Below are 23,199 nucleotides of genomic sequence, written 5' to 3' on the forward strand. Positions count from 1 at the left end.
AACACATAGCTACTGGTACAAACCCTCAGCCCCGAGGGTGGAATACTCCGTCCTCATCGTGGTGGCCGCAGGGATGATGAAGATGGCCACCGGAGAAGACTCCCCCCTCCGGCAGGATGCTGGAACAAGGTCTCGATTGGTTTTCGGTGGATACAGAGGATTGCGGCAGCGAAACTTCCGATATAGGGTCTTCCCGAGGGTTTTCATAATATTTGAGAATTTATAGAACAAAGAAGGGGTACGGGAGGCCACCGAGGTGGACACAACCCACCAGGGCGCGCCTGGGGCCCCAGGCGTGCCCTGGTAGATTGTGCACCCTCGGGGCGCCCCCAGGTGCTGCTCTGTCCCAATGGTTCTCTTCTGGTCCATAAAAAATCCACAGAAAGTTTTGCGGTGTTTGGACAACTTTCATTTCTGCACAAAAAACAACACCATGGTAGTTCTACTAAAAACAGCGTTAGTCCGGGTTAGTTCCATGCAAATTATACCAAAACCATATAAAATTATTGTAAACATGGCATGAATACTTCATAAATTATAGATACATTGGAGACGTATCATCCCGCACCGCGGCGGCCTAAGAAAATGTCTCGCGGGCAGGCGAGGACTCTTACAAGTGCATGCATGCGATCGTCCATAGCCAGACGGATCAGATCTCTGGCTGGGCGAGGTTGCAGGACGACATGAAAGTCTCATTTGAACAAGCTACCAGCGTCATCCAGCAACTAAGGGAGAGCAATGATAAGCTCCGGGACGAGTGCGACCTTCTAAGGATGAAGATCGTCGGAAGTGCGAAGCAGCGGGAGGAGACCACTGCCTTGTTGAAGAGGACCAGCGTCATTGTCGAGAAACTTATGGATGAGAATGTTGTGCTGCGCATAAAGCGCAAAAGGCTGGTGGAGGAATCCGTGGATGCTCTCAAGCAGCATATTGAGAATAGGAAAGAGCTCATCGCTGCTCACTGCGGAGACTAGTTCCCGCGGCCTGCGGCAATGAATCAAGAAAGTAGAGATCAGCGAGTCAGATCGTTCTCTTCCTTCTTCTTTTACCCTTGTGTATTTCAAGCGTTTCCGCATGTGGATTTTTTACTTATGTTCCTAAATATGTAAGATAATTATTATCCATTGTCATCGTCCTTATATTCATCATGCTTGTTATAAGTTGCAATCGATGCTATATAGGTCCGTCGGATCTTACATCAAGATCCATGCAAAACTTTCATTTCAGATTTTCATTTCTCTCTCTTAACTCTCAGTCCAGTGAGACATAGCCACGCCATGAAATAGGGGCCCAGGCGCCATTAATGGAGACGTTGGGAGGGAGGTGCGTGGCGGATAGAGGTCAAAGGGCTCTCCTCCCGATGAGCACGCGCAGGATGTGATCGCACGCCTCCCGTACTCAAATAGCTACAATGATCGACACCTCCTATCCAATAAAAAGAGGGGACACATGGCGGCACTAATTGGTAAGTAGAACACCCACGGTTCAATAATAGTTTTGTTTCCGATTTGTAACATGACAACACTTATTCCAAAATGACTTTGTTGATTATTAATGTGTGCGCCTTCGCAAATTGGAAGGAAAAATTACCACAACATGTTGGTGCCAAGCCACGACACCCAAATGTTTGAATTTCATTCCCATTTCTTGCATGGGACATAGAAATTCACCCAAGGACACACATGTGCTTTTTCAACCAACTTTGGTGCACTAGAGCATGTGCTTGTAGTTCAAATTTGAATTTTGCACATTAAATGCCCAGAAATTCAATTAATGTATAAAAAAGGCCAAACGGACCCAAAATAATTCCAAAATTTAGCACGATAATTCTATTTCGTCTAATCTGCCTGTGTAAAAAAATTAAGGTGGGAGAAGGCAGTTTACGTATGTCGTTTCGCACACGGAGGTGACACATAACCTCTCGGAACCACCAGCCTTCTTGAGAGAAGCTCCGGTTTGCAAGAAGCTTATACCGAAGCTTGTCCCAATTCGGCCAAAAAATTTACTACATCATGTTGGTGCCATGTCATGACACCATGCCAAGTTTCATGATTTTCACGCGTTTTTTGGATTTACATGAATTAAAAAATCAAGTTTCTCAATCTTTTCGGTCGAGCCACGACGCCCACATGTTTGAATTTGATTCCCATTTCTGGCATGGGACCTAGAAGTTCAACCAAGGACACACATGTGATTTTTCAACCAACTTTGGTGCACTAGAGCATGTGCTTGTAGTTCAAATTTGAGTTATGCACATTAAATGACCAAAAATTCAATTAATGTATAAAAAAGGCCAAACGAACCCAGAATAATTCCAAAATTTAGCATGATACTTCTATTTGGTCTAATTTGCCTATGTAAAAAAATTAAGGCGGGAGAAGGGAGTGTACGTATGTCGTTTTGCACACGGAACTAACACGTTCCCTCTCGGAACCACGAGCCTTCTTGAGAGAAGCTCTAGTTTGCAAGAAGCTTATACCAAAGCTTGTCCCAATTCGGCCAAAAAATTCACCACGACAAGTTGGTGCCATGTCATGACACCATGCCAAGTTTCATGATTTTCAGGTGTGTTTTGAATTTACATGAATTAAAAAACCAAGTTTCTCAATCTTTCCGGCCAAGCCATGACGCCCAGATGTTTGAATTTCATTCCCATTTCTTGCATGGGACCTAGAAACTCACCCAAGGACACACATGTGATTTTTCAACCAACTTTGGTGCACTAGAGCATGTGCTTGTAGTTCAAATTTGAATTGTGCACATTAAATGACCAGAAATTCAATTAATGTATAAAAAAGGCCAAACAAACCCAGAATAATTCCAAATTTAGCACGATACTTCTATTTGGTCTAATCTGCCTGTGTAAAAAAATTAAGGCGAGAGAAGGCAGTGTACGTATATCGTTTCGCACACGGAGGTGACACGTTACTCTCGGAACCACGAGCCTTCTTGAGAGAAGCTCCGGTTTGGAAGAAACTTAGACCAAAGCTTGTTCCAATTCGGCCAATAAATTTACCGCAACATGTTGGTGCCATGTCATGACACCATGCCAAGTTTCATGATTTTCAGGCGTGTTTTGGATTTACATGAATTAAAAAACAAAGTTTCTCAACCTTTCCAGCCGAGACACGATGCCCAGATGTTTGAATTTCATTCCCATTTCTTGCATGGGACCTAGAAATTCACCCAAGGAGACACATGTGATTTTTCAACAAACTTTGGTGCATTGGAGCATGTGCTTGTAGTTCAAATTTGAATTATGCACATTAAATGACCAGAAATTCAATTAAGGTATAAGAAAGTCCAAACGAACCCGGAATAATTCCAAATTTTAACATGACACTCATACAGATCTATATTGCCTCTGTAAGAAAAACAAGGTGGGATGCAGCATATATCGTTTCGAACACAAAGGTGACACGTACCCCCTCGGGAACCACGAGTCTTCTCGAGAGAAGCTCCTTTTGCAAGAAGCTTAGACCAAAAACTTGTCCAAATGCGGCCAATTGTTTTACCACAACATGTTGGTGCCATGAAATGACACCATGCCAAGTTTCATGATTTTTAGGCGAGTTTTAAATTCTAGGATAAAAACCAAGTTTTTCTCAATGTTCTAGACCGAGCCACGACGCCGAGATGTTTGAATTTCATTCCCATTTCTTGCATGGGACATATAAATTCACCCAAAGACACACATGTGATTTTTCAACAAACTTTGGTGCACTAGAGCATGTGCTTGTAGCTCAAATTTAAATTATGTACATTAAATGCCGAGAAAATCAATTAATCCTTAAAAATGCTAAACGAACCCGAAATAATTCCAAATTTAATCACGACATTCATTTAGTTGCATGTTCACTGTACATAAATGTTCTAGCAATTAAAAGACCATACTTTCCCTCCGTAACATCATTTTCTCTTTCAAAACATAATGATAAAAATCAGGTATACCACAAACAATTTACTAGAAAGAATCATGTGGGATGTGATATAAAATATCTTAGCGCACCGCCTTGTCTGGCTTACGTAGGAAACTTCATCGTTTACAGTCCACGGCCCCCGCTTGAACCACACTTGCATGCCAGTTTCTCGCGGCACCGAGTGAATTTGTTTATCCACCGCGGAAATATCCATCTCCCCGCCCCCTCCCTCCCATCAAAAGCCACATATCCATAGTTCCTCCTTGTTCCAAGTTCAAACCTTCACTGTTGCTTACTAGCAGCTCAGCCTCCTCGCTGGCAACCCTTCTTCTTGCATCGCTGCCTCGTCGCCAGCTACCCTTCTTGTAGCGCTGCCTCCTTGCGAGTGACCCTTTTTCTTGCAGCGCCGCCTCCTCGCCACCGACCCTTCTTCTCGCAGCACTGCCTCCTCGCCGGTGACCCTTCTTCTTGCTATGCGGCCTCCTCGCAGCTGACCCTTCTTCTTGCTGCACGGCCTCATCGATGTGGTCAGGTAATCCACAACCCACCCACACCATCCTCCTTCTTTCCCGTCCTACATGCCCCGACCAACGGTGCGACACCTTCCACCGAAATCACTGTCCCCCTTCCCCAAATAAGCGTCGCCCACAACACTTTTGCACGCAGTATAACATGGAGCTTAGTAGCATCTGGCAGCGGAGAAGAAAATCGCGCCCGCACGCGCGCACGAGGTCGCTATGGCTTCCATGCGTGCCGACCGCCAAATCTTGGAGGAGCACCTTGTCTTCGAGGCCACCATCGACACCGCCACGCAGTTGTCTACTTTAAAATAGAGTTCGTGATGTTTTCTCGAGGCTACTGCCAATGCCTTCTAGTGAATTGTCCTCAGTAATGTTAATATGCAATCTGATGTTCAATTTACAGTTTGGTCCTCTGAAATGTAATGTTCAATTAACACTTTGGTCGTCTAAAATGTAATGTTCAGTTAACAGTTTGGTCCAACAATTGCTACATTTTGTAGTAGTGTTCTCAAGCATTCTTTGTTTTGTTAACTATCTTATCTTCTAGTACATGTTTCTATTCTGCAATGTCGTGCTCAATTAACTATTTTGGTTCATTTGGTCACCTGTCCATTTAACAATTTGCTTCAGTTCTGCAATTTGATTTTCATTTGCTGTGGGTACAATTTTGTATTGTTACGCATGTGAAATAAATCGAATTTGGCTGTACTCAATACGTATTCTACTGATAGTATGAAAACTCTCAGTTAACCTGATGAAGATCTTCCTTATGTGTGTTGCAGGGAAACAATGGGAGACACTACGGTTTACCATCGAGGTTTGTTGAAGCACGGTCCTTTGGCTAATAGCACATTATTGTGTAGATGTAGGAATCATTCAAATATTTAGGTTTCTTACAATTTGGTCTTGCACATGTAGGTCCTGCTGTCAGAGGCTTAGACCCACTTTTCGACCCATTTTGCATATGGGGACATGACATGTCCATGAATATCAGTCGAGTTAAGAAACTCAGAAAGATTGTTAGGATGAAGAAACTTGCGACAAATAACAAAAAGATCTTTTTTGCACAATGAAGAAGACATCAGTAAACTATAGGATGGTACTGACTCTTTTACCTTGTTTTTACCCCCTGCGCCATGATAACCCACAAGTATAGGGGATCGCAACAGTTTTCGATGGTAGAGTATTCAATCCAAACTTATTTATTCGACACAAGGGGAGCCAAAGAATATTCTCAAGTATTAGCAGCCGAGTTGTCAATTCAACCACACCTGAAAGACTTAATATCTGCAGCAAAGTATTTAGTAGCAAAGTAGTATGGAAGTAACGGTAACGGTGGAAAAAGTAACAGTAGCAGTTTTGTAGTAATCATAAGAGTGGCAACGGAAAAGTAACTAAGCAACAATCAATATGTGAAAAGCTCGTAGGAAATGGATCAGTGATGGATAATTATGTCGGATGCGATGCCTCATGCAACAGTTATAACATAGGGTGACACAGAACTAGCTCCAGTTCATCAATGTAATGTAGGCATGTATTCCGAATATAGTCATACATGCTTATGGAAAAGAACTTGCATGACATCTTTTGTCCTACCCTCAGGTAGCAACGAGGTCCTATCGGAAACTAAGGGATATTAAGGCCTCCTTTTAATAGAGTACCAGACCAAAGCATTAACACTTAGTGAATACATGAACTCCTCAAACTATGGTCATCATCGGGAGTGGTCCCGATTATTATCACTTCAGGGTTTCCGGATCATAACACATAGTAGGTGACTATTGACTTGCAAGATAGGATCAAGAACTCACATATATTCATGAAAACATAATAGCTTCAGATCTGAAATCATGGCACTCGGGCCCTAGTGACAAGCATTAAGCATAGCAAAGTCATAGCAACATCAATCTCAGAACATAATGGATACTAGGGATCAAACCCTAACAAAACTAACTCGATTACATGGTAAATCTCATCCAACCCATCACCATCCAGCAAGCCTATGATGGGATTACTCATGCACGGCGGTGAGCGTCATGAAATTGGTGACGGAGGATGGTTGATGATGATGATGGCGACGGATTCCCCTCTCCGGAGCCCCGAACGGACTCTAGATCAGCCCTCCCAAGGAAGATTAGGGCTTGGCGGCGGCTCCGTATCGTAAAACGCGATGAATCCTTCTCCCTGATTTTTTTTATCCCCGAAAGTGAATATATGGAGTTGGAGTTGAGGTCGGTGGAGTCCCAGGGTGCCCACGAGGTAGGGTGCGCGCCCTAGGGGGGCACCCTGCACCCTCGTGGACAGGGTGTGGGCCCCATGATGCTGATTCTTTCGCCAATATTTTTTATTAATTCCAAAACGTGTCTCCGCGGATTTTCAGGTCATTCCGAGAACTTTTATTCCTACACAAAAATAACACCATGGCAGTTCTATTGAAAATAGCATCCGTCCGATTTAGGTCCATTCAAATAATGCAAGTTAGAGTTCAAAACAAGGGCAAAAGTGTTTGGAAAAGTAGATACGTTTGAAACGTATCAACTCCCCCAAGCTTAAACCTTTGCTTGTCCCCAAGCAATTCAGTTGACAAACTGAAAGTGATAAAGAAAAACTTTTACAAACTCTGTTTGATCTTGTTGTTTATACTCCCCCACCACCAAAAAGCATCAATCCATGGCTGGCCCGAAACAACGGGTGTCGTCCAACTAACAACAATCCTGGGGGAGTTTTATTTGCATTTATTTTGATTTGATTTGAGCATGGGATTGATCATCCTGGTTACCGGCCATTTTCTCATGAATGATCAACGGAGTCCACTCATCGTGAGAATAACACACCTAGCATGGAAGATATAGACAACCCTAGTTGATACATGAGCTATTCGAGCATACAAAGCAGAATTTCATTTGAAGGTTTAGGGTTTGGCACATACAAATTTACTTGGAACGGCAGGTAAATACCGCATATGGGAAGGTATGGTGGACTCATATGGAATAACTTTGGGTTTTATGGAAGTGGATGCACAAGCAGTATTCCCGCTTAGTAGAAGTGAAGGCTAGAAAGAGACTTGGAGGCGACCAACTAGAGAGTGACAACAGTCATGAACATGCATTAAGATTAATAAACAGTGGGTGCAAGCATAAGTAGGATATAAATCACCATGAACATAAGTATCGTGGAGGCTATGTTGGTTTTGTTTCAACTACATGCGTGAACGTGTGCCAAGTCAAGCCACTCGAATCATTCAAAGGAGGATACAACCCTATCACACTACAAAAAACAATACACTTCCATGATGATACGTGTTTGTCACAGTAGGTCATGTTTTTGTCATGCATGTACATCCATGACGATTTTATGACAGAATCAAGATAGTCATACCTATGCTATCGTAGAAGTGTTCCATGACCCTACCAAAATTATCATCACGGAAGTGTCCACTTCCATGACGATAAATCGCGCGTCATAGAAGTGCTTTCGTCAAGAGTGACCGACATGTGGCATCTGTTGGGGAACGTTGCAGAAAATTAAAAATTTTCCTACGGTTTCACCAAGATCCATCTATGAGTTCATCTAAGCAACGAGTCATGGGAGAGAGATTTCATCTACATACCACTTGTAGATAGCGTGCGGAAGCGTTCAAGAGAACGGTGATGATGGAGTCGTACTCGCCGTGATCCAAATCACCGATGACCAAGTGCCGAACGGACAGCACCTCCGCGTTCAACACACGTACGGAGCAGATGACGTCTCCTCCTTCTTGATCCAGCAAGGGGGAAGGAGAGGTTGATGATGATCCAGCAGCACAACGGCGTAGTGGTGGATGCAGCAGAACTCCGGCAGGGCTTCGCCAAGCTGCTGCGGGAGGAGGACGAGGTGTAGCAGGGGGAGGGAGGCGCCAAGACACAGGGTGCGGCTGCCCTCCTCCTTGACCTCCTTTATATAGGCCCCCAGGGGGGGCGCCAGCCCTGGGAGATCCAATCTCCCAAGGGGGCGGCGCCCAAGGGGGGTGGAGTGCCCCCCAAAGCAAGTGGGCCCGCCCCCCACCTAGGGTTTCCAACCCTAGGCGCAGGGGGCCCCAGGGGGGCGCACCAGCCCACTAGGGGCTGGTTCCCCTCCCACTTCAGCCCACGGGGCCCTCCGGGATAGGTGGCCCCACCCGATGGACCCCCGGGACCCTTCCGGTGGTCCCGGTACAATATCGGGTGACCCCGAAACTTTCCCGATGGCCGAAACAGCACTTCCTATATATAATTCTTTACCTCCGGACCATTCCGGAACTCCTCGTGACGTCCGGGATCTCATCCGGGACTCTGAACAACATACGGTTTGCTGCATACTCATATTCATACAACCCTAGCATCACCGATCCTTAAGTGTGTAGACCCTACGGGTTCGGGAGACATGCAGACATGACCGAGACGGCTCTCCGGTCAATAACCAACAACGGGATCTGGATACCAATGTTGGCTCCCACATACTCCTCGATGATCTCATCAGATGAACCACGATGTCGAGGATTCAAGCAACCCCGTATACTATTCCCTTTGTCAGACGGTATGTTACTTGCCTGAGATTCGATCATCGGTATCCCAATACCTCGTTCAATCTCGTTACCGGCGAGTCACTTTACTCGTACCGTAATGCATGATCCCGTGACTAGACACTTGGTCACTTTGAGCTCATTATGATGATGCACTACCGAGTGGGCCTAGTGATACCTCTCCGTTATACGGAGTGACAAATCCCAGTCTCGATCCGTGTCAACCCAACAGACACTTTCGGAGATACTTGTAGTGCACCTTTATAGTCACCCAGTTACGTTGTGACGTTTGGTACACCCAAAGCACTCCTACGGTATCTGGGAGTTACACGATCTCATGGTCTAAGGAAGAGATACTTGACATTGGAAAAGCTCTAGCAAAACGAACTACACGATCTTGTGTTATGCTTAGGATTGGGTCTTGTCCATCACATCATTCTCCTAATGATGTGATCCCGTTGTCAACGACATCTAATGTCCATAGTCAGGAAACCATGACTATCTGTTGACCAACGAGCTAGTCAACTAGAGGCTTACTAGGGACGTATTTGGTCTAAGTATTCACACGTGTATTACGATTTCCGGATAATACAATTATAGCATGAATAAAAGACAATTATCATGAACAAGGAAATATAATAATAATCCTTTTATTATTGCCTCTAGGACATATTTCCAACAGTCTCCCACTTGCACTAGAGTCAATAATCTAGTTACATTGTGATGAATCAAACACCCATAGAGTTCTGGTGTTGATCATGTTTTGCTCGCGGAAGAGGTTTAGTCAACGGATCTGCGACATTCAGATCCGTATGTACTTTGCAAATATCTATGTCTCCATCTTGAACATTTTCACAGATGGAGTTGAAACGACGCTTGATGTGCCTGGTCTTCTTGTGAAACCTAGGCTCCTTGGCAAGGGCAATAGCTCCAGTGTTGTCACAGAAAAGTTTGATCGGCCCTGACGCATTGGGTATGACTCCTAGATCGGTGATGAACTCCTTCACCCAGATTGCTTAATGCGCTGCCACTGAGGCTGCCATGTACTCCGCTTCACATGTAGATCCCGCCACGATGCTCTGCTTGCAGCTGCACCAGCTTACTGCCCCACCATTCAACATATACACGTATCCGGTTTGTGACTTAGAGTCATCCAGATCTGTGTCGAAGCTAGCGTCGACGTAACCCTTTATGACGAGCTCTTCGTCACCTCCATAAATGAGAAACATGTCCTTTGTCCTTTTCAGGTACTTCAGGATATTCTTGACTGCTGTCCAGTGTTCCTTGTCGGGATTACTTTGGTACCTTCCTACCAAACTTACGGCAAGGTTTACATCAGGTCTGGTACACAGCATGGCATACATAATAGATCCTATGGCTAAGGCATAGGGGATGACGCTCATCTCTTCTTTATATTTTGCCGTGGTCGGGCATTGAGCCGAGCTCAATCTCACACCTTGCAATACAGGCAAGAACCCTTTCTTGGACTGATCCATTTTGAACTTCTTCAAAATCTTATCAAGGTATGTGCTTTGTGAAAGACCTATGAGGCGTCTCGATCTATCCCTATAGATCTTGATGCCTAATATGTAAGCAGCTTCTCCAAGGTCCTTCATTGAAAAACACTTACTCAAGTAGGCCTTAATGTTGTCCAAGAATTCTATATCATTTCCCATCAAAAGTATGTCATCTACATATAATATGAGAAATGCTACAGAGCTCCCACTCACTTTCTTGTAAACGCAGGCTTCTCCATAAGTCTGCATAAACCCAAACGCTTTGATCATCTCATCAAAGCGAATGTTCCAACTCCGAGATGCTTGCACCAGCCCATAAATGGATCGCTGGAGCTTGCATACTTTGTTAACATTCTTAGGATCGACAAAACCTTCCGGCTGCATCATATACAGCTCTTCCTTAAGATACCGTTAAGGAATGATGTTTTGACGTCCATCTGCCATATCTCATAATCATAGTATGCGGCAATTGCTAACATGATTCGGACGGACTTAAGCTTCGCTACGGGAGAGAAAGTCTCATCATAGTCAATGCCTTGAACTTGCCGATAACCCTTAGCGACAAGTCGAGCTTTATAGATGGTGACATTACCATCCGCGTCCGTCTTCTTCTTAAAGATCCATTTGTTTTCTATCGCTCGCCAATCATCGGGCAAGTCAGTCAAAGTCCATACTTTGTTTTCATACATGGATTCTATCTCGGATTGCATGGCTTCAAGCCATTTGTTGGAATCTGGGCCCGCCATCGCTTCTTCATAGTTCGAAGGTTCACCGTTGTCTAACAACATGATTTCCAGGACAGGGTTGCCATACCACTCTGGTGTGGAACGTGTCCTCGTGGACCTACGAAGTTCAGTAGCAACTTGATCTGAAGTACCTTGATCATCATCATTAATTTCCTCTCCAGTCGGTGTAGGCACCACAGGAACATTTTCCTGAGCTGCAATACTTTCCAGTTCAAGAGGTAGTACTTCATCAAGTTCTACTTTCCTCCCACTTACTCCTTTTGAGAGAAACTCCTTTTCCAGAAAGGATCCGTTCTTGGCAACAAAGATCTTGCCTTCAGATCTAAGGTAGAAGGTATTCCCAATGGTTTCCTTAGGGTATCCTATGAAGACGCATTTTTTCGACTTGGGTTCGAGCTTTTTAGGTTGAAGTTTCTTGACATAAGCATCGCATCCCCAAACTTTTAGAAACGACAGCTTAGGTTTCTTCCCAAACCATAATTCATACGGTGTCGTCTCAACGGATTTAGACAGTGCCCTATTTAAAGTGAATGTAGCTGTCTCTAGAGCGTATCCCCAAAATGGTAGTGGTAAATCGGTAAGAGACATCATAGATCGCACCATATCCAATAGAGTGCGATTACGATGTTCGGACACACGGTTACGCTGAGGTGTTCCAGGCGGCGTGAGTTGTGAAACGATTCCACATTTTCTTAAGTGTGTACCAAATTCGTGACTTAAATATTCTCCTCCACGATCTAATCGTACGAACTTTATCTTTCGATCACGTTGATTCTCTACCTCATTCTGAAATTCCTTGAACTTTTCAAAGGTCTCAGACTTGTGTTTCGTCAAGTAGACATACCCATATCTACTCAAGTCATTAGTGAGAGTGAGAACATAACGATATCCTCCGCGAGCCTCAACGCTCATTGGACCGCACACATCGGTATGTATGATTTCCAATAAGTTGGTTGCTCACTCCATTGTTCTGGAGAATGGAGTCTTGGTCATTTTACCCATGAGGCATGGTTCGCACGTGTCAAATGATTCATAATCGAGAGACTCTAAAAGTCCATCAGTATGGAGCTTCTTCATGCGCTTGACACCTATGTGACCAAGGCGGCAGTGCCACAAGTATGTGGGACTATCGTTATCAACTTTACATCTTTTGGTATTCACACTATGAATATGTGTAACATTACGATCGAGATTCATTAAGAATAAACCATTGACCATCGGGGCATGACCATAAAACATATCTCTCATATAAATAGAACAACCATTATTCTCAGATTTAAATGAGTAGCCATCTCGCATCAAACGAGATCCAGATACAATGTTCATGCTCAAACTTGGCACTAAATAACAATTATTGAGGTTTAAAACTAATCCCGTAGGTAAATGTAGAGGTAGCGTGCCGACGGCGATCACATCGACCTTGGAACCATTCCCGACGCGCATCGTCACCTCGTCCTTCGCCAGTCTCCGCTTATTCCACAGCTCTTGCTGTGAGTTGCAAATATGAGCAACGGCACCGGTATCAAATACCCACGAGTTACTACGAGTACTAGTAAGGTACACATCAATTACATGTATATCACATATACCTTTAGTGTTGCCGGCCTTCTTGTCCGCTAAGTATTTGGGGCAGTTCCACTTCCAGTGACCCTTCCCTTTGCAATAAAAGCACCCAGTCTTAGGCTTGGGTCCATTCTTTGAATTCTTCCCGGCAACTGGCTTACCGGGCGCGGCAACATCTTTGCCGTCCTTCTTGAAGTTCTTCTTACCCTTGCCATTCTTAAACTTAGTGGTCTTATTGACCATCAACACTTGATGTTCTTTCTTGATTTCAACCTCTGCTGACTTCAGCATTGAAAATACTTCAGGAATGGTCTTCACCATCCCCCGCATATTGTAGTTCAGAACAAAGCTCTTGTAGCTCGGTGGGAGCGACTGAAGGATTCTAAATGACCGCCTCGTCTGGGAGGTTGATCTCCAGCTGGGATAGGCGGTTGTGAAACCCAGACACTTTGATTATGTGCTCACTGACAGAACTGTTTTCCTCCATCTTACAATTATAGAACTTGTCAGAGACTTCATATCTCTCGACCCGGGCATGATCTTCAAAAACCATTTTCAGCTCCTCGAACATCCCATATGCTCCGTGTCGCTCAAAACGCTTTTGGAGCCCCGGTTCTAAGCTGTAAAGCATGCCGCACTGAACAAGGGAGTAATCATCAGCACGTGATTGCCAAGTGTGCATAACGTCTTGGTTCTCTAGGATGGGTGCTTCACCTAGCGGTGCTTCTAGGACATAATCTTTCTTGGCTGCTATGAGGATGATCCTCAGGTTCCAGACCCAGTCCGAATAGTTGTTGCCATCATCTTTCAGCTTGGTTTTCTCTAGGAACGCGTTGAAGTTCATGTTGACATGAGCGTTGGCCATTTGATCTACAAGACATATTTTGCAAAGACTTTAGACTAAGTTCATGATAATTAAGTCCATCTAATCAAATTATTTAATGAACTCCCACTCAGATTGACATCCCTCTAGTCATCTAAGTGTTACACGATCCGAGTCGACTAGGCCATGTCTGATCATCACGTGAGACGGACTAGTCATCATCGGTGAACATCTCCATGTTGATTGTATCTTCCATACGACTCATGTTCGACCTTTCGGTCTCTTGTGTTCTGAGGCCATGTCTGTACATGCTAGGATTGTCAAGTTAACCCTAAGTGTTTTTGCATGTGTAAAACTGTCTTACACCCGTTGTATGTGAACATAAGGATCTATCACACCCGATCATGGTGCTTCGAAACGACGAACTTTAGCAACGGCACACAGTTAGGAGGAACACTTTCTTGAAATTATTATAAGGGATCATCTTATTTACTACCGTCGTTCTAAGTAAACAAGATGCATAAACATAATAAACATCACATGCAATTATATAAAGTAGTGACATGATATGGCCAACATCATATAGCTCCTTCGATCTCCATCTTCGGGGCTCCATGATCATCTTCGTCACCGGCATGACACCATGATCTCCATCATCATGATCTCCATCATCGTGTCTTCATGAAGTTGTCACGCCAACGACTACTTATACTTCTATGGCTAACGCGTGTAGCAATAAAGTAAAGTAATTTACATGGCGTTCTTCAATGACACGCAGGTCATACAAAAATAAAGACAACCCCTATGGCTCCTGCCGGTTGTCATACTCATCGACATGCAAGTCGTGATTCCTATTACAAGAACATGATCTCATACATCACAATATATCATTCATCATTCATCACAACTTCTGGCCATATCACATCACATGACAATTGCTGCAAAAACAAGTTAGAAATCCTCTAATTGTTGTTGCATCTTTTACGTGGCTGCAATTGGGTTCTAGCAAGAACATTTTCTAACCTACGAATAACCACAATGTGATTTTGTCAACTTCTATTTACCCTTCATAAGGACCCTTTTCGTCGAATCCGCTCCAACTAAAGTGGGAGAGACAGAAACCCGCTAGCCACCTTATGCAACTAGTGCATGTCAGTCGGTGGAACCTGTCTCACATAAGCGTACGTGTAAGGTCGGTCCGGGCCGCTTCATCCCACAATACCACTGAAGCAAGAAAAGACTAGTAGCGGCAAGCAAGTTGACAAGATCTACGCCCACAACAAAGTTGTGTTCTACTCGTGCAATAGAGAACTACGCATAGACCTAGCTCTGATACCACTGTTGGGGAACGTTGCAGAAAATTAAAAAATTTCCTACGGTTTCACCAAGATCCATCTATGAGTTCATCTAAGCAACGAGTCATGGGAGAGGGATTGCATCTACATACCACTTGTAGATCGCGTGCGGAAGCGTTCAAGAGAACGGTGATGATGGAGTCGTACTCGCCGTGATCCAAATCACCGATGACCAAGTGCCGAACGGACAGCACCTCCACGTTCAACACACGTACGGAGCGGATGACGTCTCCTCCTTCTTGATCCAGCAAGGGGGAAGGAGAGGTTGATGATGATCCAGCAACACAACGGTGTGGTGGTGGATGCAGCAGAACTCCGGCAGGGCTTCGCCAAGCTGCTGCGGGAGGAGGACGAGGTGTAGCAGGATGAGGGAGGCGCCAAGAAACAGGGTGCGGCTGCCCTCCCCCTTTCCCTCCTTTATATAGGCCCCCAGGGGGGCACCGTCCCTGGGAGATCCAATCTCCCAAGGGGGCGGCGGCCAGGGGGGGTGGAGTGCCCCCCAAGGCAAGTGCCCCCCCCACCTAGGGTTTCCAACCCTAGGCGCAGGGGGGGCCAGGGGGGGTGCACCAGCCCACTAGGGGCTGGTTCCCCTCCCACTTCAGCCCACGGGACCCTCCGGGATAGGTGGCCCCACCCGGTGGACCCCCGGGACCATTCCGGTGGTCCCGGTACAATATCGGGTGACCCCGAAACTTTCCCGATGGCCGAAACAGCACTTCCTATATATAATTCTTTACCTCCGGACCATTCCGGAACTCCTCGTGACGTCCGGGATCTCATCCAGGACTCCGAACAACATTCGGTTTGCTGCATACTCATATTCATACAACCCTAGCATCACCGAACCATAAGTGTGTAGACCCTACGGGTTCGGGAGACATGCAGACATGACCGAGACGGCTCTCCGGTCAATAACCAACAACGGGATCTGGATACCCATGTTGGCTCCCACATACTCCTCGATGATCTCATCGGATGAACCACGATGTCGAGGATTCAAGCAACCCTGTATACTATTCCTTTGTCAGACGGTATGTTACTTGCCCGAGATTCGATCGTCGGTATCCCAATACCTCGTTCAATCTCGTTACCGGCAAGTCACTTTACTCGTACCGTAATACATGATCCCATGACCAGACACTTGGTCACTTTGAGCTCATTATGATGATGCACTACCGAGTGGGCCCAGTGATACCTCTCCGTTATACGGAGTGACAAATCCCAGTCTCGACCCGTGTCAACCCAACAGACACTTTCGGAGATACCTGTAGTGCACCTTTATAGTCACCCAGTTATGTTGTGACGTTTGGTACACCCAAAGCACTCCTACGGTATCCGGGAGTTACACGATCTCATGGTATAAGGAAGAGATACTTGACATTGGAAAAGCTCTAGCAAAATGAACTACACGATCTTGTGCTATGCTTAGGATTGGGTCTTGTCCATCACATCATTCTCCTAATGATGTGATCCCGTTGTCAACGACATCTAATGTCCATAGTCAGGAAACCATGACTATCTGTTGACCAACGAGCTAGTCAACTAGAGGCTTACTAGGGATGTATTTGGTCTAAGTATTCACACGTGTATTACGATTTCCGGATAATACAATTATAGCATGAATAAAAGACAATTATCATGAACAAGGAAATATAATAATAATCCTTTTATTATTGCCTCTAGGGCATATTTCCAACCGCATCCACCGTAACGGCTCGCCGTTAAGCTATTGGGTATGGTTTTGGATCCAATAACCCGTTAAAAGCCCCAACCAATGGGGATTTTCCATGTGTAAAATCATCATTGGCTGGAGGAAACATGTGCCGGCTCACCGTTGGGATAGATGTCATCCACTCATTGGACCGAAGGCGCCTATGATACGTCTACACGTGCCACAGCCCAACAGAGGCCCATTCCTGTGAAAAGGCTGGCCTGTTTGACTTGGTCAAAAGGTGGTGAGCCGGCCCATGGAAAGCTTGTTAACGGCCTATTCGCATATAGCCCATTTTCAGCCCGCTAACCCAGGGCCCGTTACGACCTATCCGAATTAGGCCAAGTAGCGTCATTTGGGCCGTCAATATGATTCCAGCTCGTTTTAACTTCCGGCCCATGTATGGCATATGACGTCTTTCCGCCCATATGAGGCCCTTTGTAACTCTTGGCCCATTAACGGCCCATGGTGAAACTAGCCCGTATTGAATAGTGTATCACTTTGTACCCATTAACGGCCCATGGTGAAACTGGCCCGTAATGAACAGTGTATCACTTTATACTCATTAACGACCCATTATTCCATTGGACCGTTTCCAGCCCATGTTATCTTTCGGCCTTCTCAAGGCCCATTTATTCTTGGGCTCATTTCCAGCATTCGTTTACTTATGGCCCGTTACTGTGATTTTCTACTTGTGGGCCAAATTCTGCCCGTGGTTACAGTCGGTCCATTTGTGACCCATTAATACGTTGGGCCATTTTCATAGCGTCATCAAATACGGTGGATTAACGACATCCCATTATGGTCGGCCCATGAACGGACGATTCCAACTGTAGCCCGTTTACGGCCATAATGCGGTCTATTATTGGCCCGTGTTTGGCCAATTGATCATACGACCCGTAAAAGGCCCATTGATGATACATCCCGTATTAGGCCCATTGTGTCTATGGCCCGTAGAAGGCCCATTGTTTCTACTTCCCATAGAAGGCCCGTTGTTTCTACGCCCCTTAGAAGGCCCATTGTTTCTAATGCCTGTAGGAGGCCCATGGTAACTACAGTAAATATGTAGCCCATGGTTATTGTGGCCTAGTTTTAAAAAATAGGTTATTGCGGCCACTAGAAAACCGCGAAAAAAGAACTACACTGACTACAAGCAAAAAAATAAACAAGACAATAAGGAAATAAGTAAGTAAGCAACTTACGCTAGGCTATCACGACTATTACACATATTACATCCACTGGGCATCAAAGTTCGCCACCAGTGCAAATATAGGGAACAACGCAGCATATCATATACAATCGTTTTCAAAGATGGCGACCAGTGCAAATAAACGCCGCAGCAAAACAAGTCCATAACTGAAACCACTTCAAAAGAGCTCAAGAAACAATATCCTGGGAACCCATAATGCTGGCAAGATGCTTAGCAAGCTTATTAACTTTCTCTTGTTTGTCACTTAAATCCTCGAGCACTTGCTATTGCACTAGAAAGTATGCATCGGAATTCTGCAAGGACTTCCTCAGTTCTTCGGCTTCTTGTCGCATAACATCTGATCGATGTCTTTCAACTTGAAGTTGAGACTCAAGAAGCCAAATTGATTCAGGTAGCGAGTTTGAAGAGCTGGTGCTAGCAGTAGTAGCCAGTAACTCGAACACTACATCAACACAGGACTTTGGTGTTGTCTTAGTGTCTTCAATATAGTTTTATTAGCTTTCTTGGAGACCAACAGGGATGTCTCACTATCTTGAACCTTCTTTGCATTACTTCCTTTACCATTGCATAACGGGGTACTTTCCTCCAATATTTTATCCGCGTTCTAAAAGAGAAACAAACAAACACATCACAGGTTTACAATGTAGTATATGAAACTCATTTTGGTAAACCAGTTCAGCAGTAAGGTGGACAGGATAACAGCATGAAACAAACATATATCTATGTAGTATGGTCATTGTATGGTCTATATCATTCTGGTTTATGTTGCCAAATCAAGATAGATACAGTTCGAATCATATCTATTAAGACAAAGCAGCATAGACAGAATATAAGTGTGGGAAACTACACAGCAATAACAACACTTGTAATGTGAATGACATGAGAACATAAATGTTTATTCAATTGAAACTGAAATCAACATAGAGCAAGTTACAATAGCAAACACGTTAAAGAAACAGATTTAAAACATACATGTAGCGCCATTGGAGTTTCAATTGCATCCTTCAAACTTGACATTAGTTGGTATGAGTAAATACAGTGATGCAAGAGCAAAGTAATATGAACCATAGCTACAGAACCTAACCTGAGAACAATTCTTCTTCTACTTTAAGCGTCGACTTGGGGTTCGGAGTGGTGGTCCTCGTGCTTTGGGCACTGCAGTTGCCTTACTAACTGCTCGTGTTTGGGTGCTCTATGGTGGAGACGATGTTGTGTCAACTGGAACTGGGTTACTATCTGCTGGGGTTGCGCTTAGAAGGGGTGTAGCTGGTTCTCTGTCCAACTAGGTAGGGTACAATCTGCGTGAGTCTGGGTTATGTGTGGTGGGGATGGTTCTTGGGCAAGTACAATTGTGGTTCTATCTGCATCGACAGGTAGCACGATCTTTTCTGAAGACCGTGTTTTTACTCCCACAGATACTGCCATCAGCCCCTCCAATTGAACTGTCTGATAAACAAGAAAAGTACTTGAATGTACAGACATTGTAAGATAGACAGGTGCAATGGATAGTAGGGAAGAAAACAGGGCATGTAATAATTCACATTTATGTTGTCTAACCAAACAGAATAGCAGGACATAATTTCACATATATGATGGCTAATTAAACAGGATAGCATGACACAATTTCACATGTATGATGGCTAACTAAACAAGATAGAATGACATACTTCAAAATATGATGACTATGTAATGACATGATATAACTATACGATGTGTCTATTAAAGTGGTTGGCATGCCATAAATCACAAACTTGACGTCGATGGAAACATGATGGCATGATATAATTCACGGATAGAATGACATAATTCAAAATATGATGACTATGTAAACAGGATGAGATGATATAACTATATTATGTCTTTAGGAAAATGGGTTGGCATGCCATAATTCAGATACATGTTGTCTATGTAAACATCATGGCATCATATAATTCAAATATATGATTTATATACTAAGCAAGTGAGTAGAGGGAATCGCATATATGATGTGTCAACTAAGGAGATGGCATTCAGTATTGTGTATATGATGTAAAAACTAAGCATTGCATTACAACATATGCATGATATGAGTAACATAACCCTGCCAAGTTTGAGCATACACCTCAGGGAGATAATAGGACTGGTCATCTGCCTCTGAATCCTCCTCTGAAGAGCTATCTGTAACCATCAAGATATCTGCTTCAGCACATAGCATTGTCTGTTCTCAAGACCTTGTTTTCACTCCAGATTTCTCCATCACCAATTCAAATGGCTGATGCATTGGAAGAGTAGTTGAATATACAAACATTGTCGACAAATGCAATGAGAAATACAAAAAAGGACGACATGATATAATTCACATATATGACGCTTGGTTAAATAGCATGACATTGCATAATTCACATATATAATGCCTTACAGCAAGATAGCATTGCATAATTCACATATATAATGTCTTGCAACAAGATGGCATTGCATAATTCACATTTATGGTAATTAGACACTAAACAGGTGGCGTTCGCACAAAGCATGTCTAAACTAAGCAAATGACATAGCAATGCAGGATACCGTATGCATGATATGAGCAACATAACCCTGCCAAGTTAGAGCATGCACCTCGGGGGGGAGAATAGGACTGGTCATCTATCTGTGAACCCTCCTCCGAGGAGCTATCTGTAACTAGCAAGACATGCGCTTCGTCAGATAGCATTGTCTCCTCTGAAGACCTTGTTTCCACTCCAGATTTTTCCATGGCCGTGCCGAATGGCTGATGCACAGGAAGAGTAATTGAATGTACTAAAATTATTAACAAATTTAACACGTAACAAAAAAATGATGGCATGATATAATTCACATATGAGATGACTGGCTAACCAGGGTGGCATTGCAAAATTCAAATATATGATGCCTGGCTAAACAAGATGGCATTGCATGATTCACATATACGGTAAAGAAACTAAACATATGGCATTGACACAAAGCATGTCTAAACTGAGCAGATGACATCTTTTATGTATACAGTAAGCAATGCAAGGCACCATATGCATGATATTACCAACATCAGCATGCCAAGTTAGAGTGAAGACCTTAGGGGGTAAATAGGAGTGGTCTTCTCCTTCTGAATCCCCCTAAGAACAGTTATCTTCCTCTTGATTACGATACGAAATGGGTGGAGGCGGGGGGGCTGCCTTTGCACCCACCATGGAGCGACGTGTGCATGAAGTTTTATTGCCACGCAAGGCTCGTCTCTTTTGCTCTACATGTTCAGTTCCATTGTGTACAATAACTGACATGCATAGGAATAAAACATAGTGAGATGAGTGCATGCACAAATCCAGAGTGATGGTAGAAAACTGTGGATAGACCCAAAACCAATGATAGCAGGCAGATAATAGCTTTAGTTAAAAAATACAGATAATGTCTCCTTTAATGTTTGTTTTCACCCAACATGAAACTCATAGTAGACACCCAAGATTAACCAGATAGTAGACAGGTAGTACTGATTGCTGCCCCAATATGTACCCCACAACCATTTAAAAACTCAAGTTTCAACATTAGTTTGGACTTGACTCGGAGTCTAATAGGTGAACACGACGATAAAGTAGCATGTCATCATATCAACCGATGCATAACATAACCAGACACGGAAGAGTGTGACCTCTCTTGTGGACCCGTGTAGTCCTCAAGGTCATCTGCTCAGTTGATGATGGTAATGTAGTTGTCGTGGCTGCCGATGGCAGGGAAGAAGATCTGAGGCGGCGAAAGACAGTCTGGAGAGTGGATCCCTACTGCGGTGAACCCTTCTGTCGTTGGAGAAGCTGAGGTGGGGTGGAACACAGCTCCACAGGAGCAGGACAAACCACACAAGGTTTTCTTTGACACATATCTGTAACAGAAGTAATTGTGTAAGGGCTTGTTTGAATTTGAGGATTCTAACAATGCAGGGATAGGAAATAGATAGGAATAGGATAGGAATTCATGTGCAAAACAGAGAATTTAAAAACACAGGATTTCTGCCAATCTGGGTGTTTGATTCACAAGAATTGGAAGATCACATGATGCAAAGAAGCATGGTGAGATTAAGTCAAACCATAAGAAAATGTACGGTTATAATGCTATTATGCTACTATCTCTTAGTCTTGTGCTTCATGAACAGGAATTTGAAAAGGAGGACAAGTGGAAATTAAAATTCCTATGGTTTTTCTTTCAAGGAGACACTAAAGGAACAAGTCCTACAGTTTCCCTTTGCTCCATTCCTTCGAACCAAATTCATGAATAGTAGTACCATAGGAAACATTCCAATTCCTATGTTTTCCTTCACTTTTCCTTTCAAGCACTGGACATTCTAGTAGGCAGGCTTGAGCAAGGAAAAGCCTACACTAAAAAAATGTTTTTGTGCTACTTCTATTACTTTGGACCCATGCCACTGCCCTACTAGCTCAACTCCCGGGCCCATCGACAAATGCACAACTCAATCGCGCAGAGATAAATAATGATGGCGTTCAAGAGAGTCCATCATGGATGGCTAAGTTGCCTGGTACCTCACTGCTTGTCATATAGTAGGATAAAATAATCATATTTCACGTTACTACGTGTGTTGAGTGGACAATATATATAACATGTCGAGTAAAAAAGAGAAGCTGCAAGTGTACAACCTCTTTGGCGAAGCCATGTTGATCTCAGCTTGATTGGGTTGGTCGGTGAGGATGCTCCGGCTGACTTGGCTATCGGAGGAGGAGAAGAAGATCTTAGGCATCTGGAGATGGAGCCCGGGGTACTGCTCCGCTGTGATGGAGGGTTTCGTCGTTGGAGCAGCTCTGGTGAGTTGTACAATGCCGACGCTGAAGCAGGACAAGAGAGGCAACGTTAACCTGAGTGGAATTCTTATAGCATCTCCAATAGATGACGTAAAATACATAACCACAAAGTGCTAGATGTAAAATACATCAGCCGCTCATCTCTAAACTTAACTGTCAAAACTGAACTTAACTGTCGAAACTGAATTTTGCTGTTGAAACTAAATTTTACTGTCGAAACTAAACGCACTAGAGGTGAGGCTACACGTCAGTCGACTGACTTTTTCATCTCTAGTCAGTCGAATTTCTAGCCGTTGGATACGAAATCAAGGGACTGCAGTTCATCTTCAACCTCCACCCCCCTAAGCCGCCAGCCACCACCGGCCAAACAACTGCCCCCCGTCGTTGTGCGCCGCCCTGCCCGCCCCAAAAACACTCCCCATCACCGGTCCACCGCTGCACCGGCCATCCCTCTAGGCCCCTCCATCCTGATCTTTTTCTGTGGCGATCCCCATGCC

Source organism: Triticum dicoccoides, chromosome 1B (genome assembly GCF_002162155.2).
Source record: "Triticum dicoccoides isolate Atlit2015 ecotype Zavitan chromosome 1B, WEW_v2.0, whole genome shotgun sequence".
Lineage (NCBI taxonomy): Eukaryota > Viridiplantae > Streptophyta > Magnoliopsida > Poales > Poaceae > Triticum > Triticum dicoccoides.